At 33.9% G+C, this 8,088-nt stretch overlaps 1 protein-coding gene across 1 annotated transcript in view; it reads right to left on the bottom strand.

The window, feature by feature from the left end:
- Positions 1-8,088, bottom strand: part of ERC1 (ELKS/RAB6-interacting/CAST family member 1) — a 480,046-nt gene that overhangs the window by 375,889 nt on the left and 96,069 nt on the right. The gene's annotated exons all lie outside the window — the stretch shown is intronic.

Here is an 8,088-nt window from a genome sequence, read left to right as displayed (position 1 = left end):
CACACTTGAATATACCACTGCCTTCTCAGCACATTCATGTGTATATCTAATAGATATCACACTGTTAACATATCCAAAACCAAACTCCTAATTCTCCCCTTTTAAACTTTCTTCATCTACCCCATCGCGATTAATAGTACGTATCCACCTAGCTGTTTAGGCCAACAATTTGGGAGTCTTTTTCATATATTTACATCTAAGCCATCAGAAAATCCTGTTGTTTCTATTTTCAAAATGTCTCCAGAAACTGACTGCATCTTATTACCTCTACCGCCACCATGATCTGAGCCACCATTATCTCTTGCCTGGATTATAGTAATAGTCTCCAACATTGACTTCCCTAATCACAATACTGCAGCTAGAATGTTCTTTTTAAAACAAAAATCAAAATATGCTTGAAGCCTTCAACAGCTCCTCATTTCACTCACAGTAAAAGTTGCTGTCTTTTGCTGTCCTGGAAGGCTTCGTGTGATCTGGCCCCGTTACCTGTCTGGCTTCACTTCTTACTATTTCCTCCCTCCCCAGCCACACTAGTCTCTTTGCGTTCCCTCAGTACATCAGTCCTGCTCCTGAGGTAAGGCCTTTGCACTCATTGTTTGCTCTATTTGACTCTCTTCTTCCCTTAACTATTCTATATTCAAGTCTGTTCAAAAGCCAAAGTACCTCAAAGGCCCATTCTTATTATTCTATTTAAAATTGCAATTCACCTCTGACACACACTTCCAATCTTCATAACAAAGCTCCATTTTTTCTTAGTATTTATCACTTTCTAATAGTATATTACTTATTATGATAAACATAACAACTATCTCAAAACTCTTCTCTTTTTCATTCCCTGATATATACCAAGCACCCAGAATAATACCTAGTACACATGGTATACTCAAATATTTGTCAAATAAATAATTTTTCTAACTACATAATTCATATGTGAACATTTTTATGAAGAAAAATGTCCACAGTACCACAAGAGAAAAATTTGAGGGATCTTGATCAATTCTAGAGATCCTGGAAGTTTCCTAAAGAATACTAGAGAGCTGAATAGTGAGTAGCAGTTGGAGCAGGCAAAATTCAATTGTAAAAGGTGAGGAGAAAGAACTCACATATACTTTCTCAGCCAACTAAAATGCAAGCTGTGAGGACAAATGGTAGTTCAGAATCTGGAATTGCCCTGCATACTGCTCACACACCCTAGGAAAGTCTTTTGAACTCCAAAACATACAAATATCCCAGCCTAAAAACTGCTGGTCTATATCAGCTATCTATCTCCTTTTTCATTCTCCATTCACTTTTTTATTTTATTTCATTGCAAAATATTTCAGACATACAAGTCTAATGAAAGCAACCTAATCTGGCTTTTTTTCTTTTGTTTGCTACCTATCCACTCAAACAACTCATCAAGATCACCAATGAATTCCCAGTTGCCAAATCTAATGGGCGCATTTCTGTCCTCATCTTCCCAGAACTGTCAGAAGCATTCAAAGAAGCAGCCCACTCCCTTCTATATGCATGTTTTCTCTGGCCTATTATAACACCACACTCTCTTCTTTTTCTTTCTTTCCAGTTGCTGTGTGTGTGTGTGTGTGTGTGTGTGTGTGTGTGTGTGTGTGTTTTGCAGGTTCTTTCTTCCAAATTAGACCCCCAAATACTATATGGCCAGGGAATAATAAAAGTCCTGAACACTTTTCTCTTTTTCATCCAAACTCTTTAATCTATTGCATTGCTTAAAATTCAATTGAGATGCTAGTAAATTTCTAGGCCTACCCTCTGCTCTGATTTCAAGACTCATATATCCAGCTGCTCATTTCTCATTAAATGTCTAATAAGTAACTCGAACTTATTCTATCCAAAACAAAACTCTTGATTTTCTCCTCCTTAATCTGATGAGTCTTCTCACCTATTAAATATGGCACTCCCCTCCCAGTGGCTTAAGCCAAACACCAGAATATCTCCATTCATTCTTCCCACAAGTACTCCAACAGCAGGTCCTAATTGTTCTATCTTAAAAATATATCTCGAATTTACCCATCTCATTCCATTTCCAGTTTAGTTTAACCCTAGATAGCTACAATAGCCTCTATCTAGTTTTACTCCAATTCCTCTGTTCATTTTCAAGAGAGCACCAGGTTAATCTTGATAAAGCATCAATAAATCATGACACTAGCCTGCTTTAAATGCTTCAATGAGTTTCCCATGTACTTCTCATTCTCTATAAAATCAACAGGATCTGACCATAACAGAGAGATGACTGGCCCTCCTGTCCTAAACTATTTTAAAATTAGACAAAATGCATGAAATAACTGTTTTCAGACACTGAAAAATAAGCAGCGCAGGACTATGACCCTAAGAGAAGAGAAACAAACAAGGTGATGGTCCAGACTTGCTATCTAGCATGGGATGTAAGGAGAGGAACCCTAAACAGAAAACGGCAATCTTGCAGAGCTCAGATCAACGTGTAAGACTCCCAAAGATAGTGGAAATGTGTGGAGAATAACACAGAAAAGGAAGCTAGCCAGAGAAGAAGCAGTGTCCCCTTCAGTCTTTGGCCTAATTAATACCAAATAAGCATGCACAGAGCAAGACTCCCCAATGTGTCAGACAAAGAGCAACTACTGGTGACAGAACGACTACCACAGAGCTGAGTTGAACAACTACCTGAACTCACATGGGGCAGGGAAAATTTCAGGTTCCAAAGAGCCAACAAGGAAAGATCAGAGGTACTTAGTAGACACCTCAGAAAGGTCAAGTCTTAGAAGTAGAGCTAATCTAGTCTTAGGTGGAAGGCTGTCTAGACCAGCCCCAACGGAGTATAAAAGCAAGTCTTATAATAATCAAGTTAATCCACAATTAAATTAACTGTTGTAAGACAAAACACTTCATTAAGGAAGACAAATCCAGAAGTGTTCTGTAAAATCCAGAACACTTTATTTAATCCAGGACAAAATCTGAACACATTAAAAATGTTCAGGCCATAATAATCTCTCACCTGCATTAAAATAACAAACTCATCAGCTTCCTCCCAGCCTCCAGTCTGTCCACATTTAATCAATTCTCCACACTGTAAACAAGGTGATCAATTGGCACAGAGTAGATATTTAATATTTGTTCAATAAATGAGTATAAAACTTTAAAATATACACACAAAAATAAAATGAATCCTGCTAATTGTAAATAAAAATCTTTATTGATAAAATTCCTGTACCTATACTTTGCATTTTTCATTTGGTATTCCTGTATCTACTTGAAAATATTAAAACTGCAAATTCTTTGAAATACTTCAAAATTCAGACACTGAACTAATTTTATCTGACCTCTTTCTTATTACCCAATTCTAAATTAGGTAAATTTCTAAATGCTGTAAGGTAAAACTATTATAATTTCATTTTAAACCCCAGCAAGCATGTAAGCAAAACAAAAAACAGAAATCTATTTGAATTAAAAAAAATTAATAAATCCTATGCTAAGGAACTAGGATGCATTTTGAACCATTCACAAGCATAAAGCTTTCCTATTAAGACATTTTAAACCTATCACTCACAGCAAATTTCCATTCAGAAGTCTGCATATTAAGTAAAGTTCATTATGAACACATCTTGCAGTCAGTGAGCTAATAAAACTCCCCTTTCCCCATGAGTAGTAAGAACATCAAGCCTCTGGCTCATGCACTGTTAATAAAGTGAACAGACTCTGGAGATAGAAATGAATGTACTATTTAAACAAATATAAGTAGAACATACTATTTGCTCACTTTATTTCACTCCTTTTAGCCTAAAAATTTTCACTCAAAAAATTTAAAGTACAGGTAAAATCATCTGGCTCTTATTACACTGTCAATTGAAGTAGACAGTAGAAAATGTGTTCATTTCTTCTCATTAATTTACTAAAGAATAATCATTAATCTAGAGTTAGAAACACACAAACTAGGAACAAAATTTCCTATTTCTCTTTCTTTAGCAGTTTCTTTTTAAAAGTCAACTTTTACTTACACAAGTAAGCAAAACGAGTATTTGTGACTGAAAAGTACTACTACGTCTGAAATTGCTTTTCTTCAAGTTTCAGGTATTAGCTTCCAAAACCCTTGGTTCAAGGGTACAAGCTCCAGATTGCTTGTGAAGTCCTTTCATAGATTCAATTCTCCACACAAGTTCTATGATTACTGTACTCACAACAAAAAGGAGACAGAAATGAAGAAGGGAAGAGTAAACAGAAAAAAATCTTCACTACTTTTCCTGTATCCTAACACAGCCAATGTCAGACAGCATTGTACTTTAACCTTTCACCATCTCTAGTAATGGCATTATTCTAAGAAAAAGTATCTTCTGTCAAAATGGAAATGAGCCACAAATGACAAAAATAAGAAGAGGAGAAATAACCTAAGTTAATAAGATACTCATTTTCCAAAATCGCTACAGAAGAGCAAACTAACTAGGGACTCCTGTTTCTTTTTTAATTCTTCCTATTATTTGTCTGTTATTTCTGTTTTTCCCCTATATATCTCTATTTCTTTTTTTTCTCTCCAAACTCCTCTGCTTATACCTTACAACTGCCAGTGATATAAACAGGCATTCTTCAGACATGTTAGGCAAATTCAGTATTCCTAACCTAGAATCTAGTCAAATATTAGGACTTTTAACCACAAACATTCCTGCAAACCCAACATGCTAGCAGTTATACTAATAAGGTTTGTTGTCTGAAATATTATAGACAAAAACTAGAAATGTAACAATATTTTAAAACAAATTTGTATTTTATTCATCACAATAGCATCTATATTTTAAAAAACAAGAGTACATCCTAGGTCTGAAACATATTATTTATTTGGCCATAGCCAACTTGGGTAATGTTCTGCCAACAGATTAAGAACCAAAATTTGGGTTTCGAACTTTGGTGTACATCAGAATCACCTGTAAAGTTTGTTAAAACTCCATATGTGCAAGCCCCAAGCACTAACCAAAACAAGTCTTGCCTGTAGTTCAATATTTGTCCAATAGATGTCTTCACTCTCCTATCAATCAAATGAAAGGCACTACACCAGTAAAGTCTAACAATAGTCACATAACGTAATTCTGGTAAAAATATAATAACATGCTTAATTTAATTTTTTTGGCTTTTATTTAGGTTAATTATTTGCCTTTTATCTACAAAATTGTGTTCATAAAATGACAGACTAATCACAAATGTTGCTGGATATGAATGTGTTCATATTGTGTTCAAAATTGTGTTCATAAAATGACAGACTAATCACAAATGTTGCTGGATATGCATTTTAATGTTACTGTATTTTATCAAATCTAGGATGCCACTGACTTTAAGACATACCATTGATTTATGGGCTGGAAAGAAAAGGGGAAATGCCTCCAAAGAAATCATGACACAAAGCTTTATTATTCAGAATTTTTACTTTATATTGATTGCAAGTTCTTTTTTATTTAACCATAGTTTAATCATGTACCATTTAAAACTGTTTTGTTTAAATGTTGATTCACAGTGTAATATTACTGAAGACATACTGAACAACAATTAAAGTTAATAATAAATACCAACAACACTCACACCCTCAACTATAGTGAGTGATAAAATGAACAGCTATGTTTGTGAATGCACAGGCAAACAAATCTAGCAGGACTGCTGCCTTGCTGATACTGTCAAATGTCATCAAGGGTAAGACTTAATTCGATTTCATATTGTTAAGTGGGAAAAATTGTAAGTCTCAGATTTTTGGCAAGATGGACAATAATCTAATAATAAAACCTATGCTAACCTGACATTTCCAACTCACGAATCTTTTTGCCTTTCATGATACGCTAGTGATATAATATAGAGTAGTCATTTCAAATCACCATTCATCTAACCTAGTTAAGTTCTTTACTAAAACTTCCTTGTTCATTCCTGACTATCCCCTTCCCATTTATTCTTACACAACCAGAGTAAATTTTAAAAGCTAAAGCAGATCTTATCACTCCCTTGATTAAACTTTGGAATAAGGTTTTCTCTTGTACTTTGAATAAAATTCTTGCATTATCTGCAAGAATCATGAAGGCAAGCCCTTTGTCTCCTAGAGGGCATGGAGTTTGTTTTATTCCCTGCTATTTCCCTAGTGCTTTGCACATGGTTAGTGCCCAGTAAATCTGATGAACAAAATGAATGAATCTGGTCCTGGCTACCTCTTCAACCTTTTATCCCATGCCAGCCTTCCCCTTAAACAATAAACTTTTGCCCCCTAGTCTCCTTGCTGTTCCCTCAAAACTCCCTCCCATCAAGCCTTGGAAACTATTAACCCTCCTTGATGAAATGACTTTACCCAAATGATCAACACAACTGTCTCTTTCTCTTTCTTCAAATCTCCTTTGATTTGAACATCTCCCCAGAGATGTTTATCCTGTTTATAGAAATCCCTTCCTCCAACATAACTAGACTCCACTCAATTTGTTTATTTCATCTCATACTTATCAATTTACTATCTCCGCCCCTCACCCTCCCCCCCCACACACACACCAAATTTTTAAGTTCTAAGAGAGCACAGACCATGTATTCTGGCATGAAAAATATATAACCAGGATCAAATACATATGTAGTAGAGGCTCAATAGATATTTGCTCTGTTTACTATAAGATGCTATATTATTAATGGCAACTGGAACTGCTCATTGGTATGACTGACAAGGCCTGCATTTCTTTCCACATTATGTATGTAAGTAGGACTTGATATCTACAGGGCTTGTTATTTGAAAATCAATTCTTAAATTCATGGGGTTTTTTCCTACCACTTTTTCAAATTCACCACATTTCTGATTGTTCTCTTCCAGAAAAGTACTGTGGCTTTTCACAATCCGTAACTATTCACTATTTATTAACCCTAAAACTCGAAAATAAATGGGCATAAGTTGAATTATTCGGAAGAGAAAAATGTAACATTTAAAGCTCATCATGAGACTGATTTAGTTTTCATGTTACATGTTGTTTGACATAATCATGACTTCTCTAACAATGTTCTATGGACATGGTTATCTTATTAAAATATAAAGTCTTTAAACTGAAAGAAACTCAAGATATGACTATAACAAAGCAGTCGATAGAAAATTTTCTAAAACAGTATGATCTGGTAATTTGAAGAGCATTATATATACACAGTTACAGATTAACCAGAAAATATGGTATATGCTTTTGTAAGGATAAATTAGTCCAATCACTCTGGAAGATGAGATTATTCAAAGTTTCAAAAATGTACACACTAAGCAAATTTATCCAAAAAAAATAATGTACATAGATACATGATTAAGGATATTCAATGCAACACGGTTTTATGATACAGAAAAATTAATAGTGGTCTAAATTTTCAACAGTAAGAGATATTCAAATCAATGCAATGGAATTTTATAAATGTATTTGAAATTACAAAACTCTATGTACTGACAAAAAAGGTAGTCAAGACAAATTATTAAGAAAAGCAGGTAACATTACATTATGCATAGCTGCACTACAGTAGCCACTAGCTGCATGTAGATACTTAAAATTAAATGTGATTAATTAAATTTAATTTTAAATTACTTACATATAAAGAACATTTTAAATTTCACTTCCTCGGTCACACATGTGACTCATGGCTACAATCTTGGACAGTGTTGATATAGAACACTTACCTCATTACAGAAAGTTGTATTAAACAATACTGATGAACAGTGTTTCATCTTTTTCAAGGAAAATATAAAAATAATGCATACGTAATAAAAATAACTGGAAACATATATATATAATGAAAACTGACAGTTATTGCTAGATAATGATGCCTCGAGTTTCAAGTTTTTGCTAATCTATTTTCTAATTTTACTATAATAAATGAAAATGAATTTATGGTATAATGAAATTATTTTTAAAACACACTGAATTTCTTTCAAAAACAAAAATGTCCTCACTATAAATAAATATTCCAGATTTTTCACAAAAGAAAAAATTATGGAACAAACTATAAATTTAAAAATATTCGTTTAAAGTTGCTATTTTGCTGCTTTGCGAATAGTTTTATTTTTCCAACCTCCTTCCTCACATTTCACTTAAAAAGGAATTATTCAGACTGGCACTAACACAGTTC

Source organism: Pteropus alecto, unplaced genomic scaffold (assembly GCF_000325575.1).
Source record: "Pteropus alecto unplaced genomic scaffold, ASM32557v1 scaffold76, whole genome shotgun sequence".
Lineage (NCBI taxonomy): Eukaryota > Metazoa > Chordata > Mammalia > Chiroptera > Pteropodidae > Pteropus > Pteropus alecto.
This window is presented reverse-complemented; position numbering and strand designations above follow the sequence as displayed.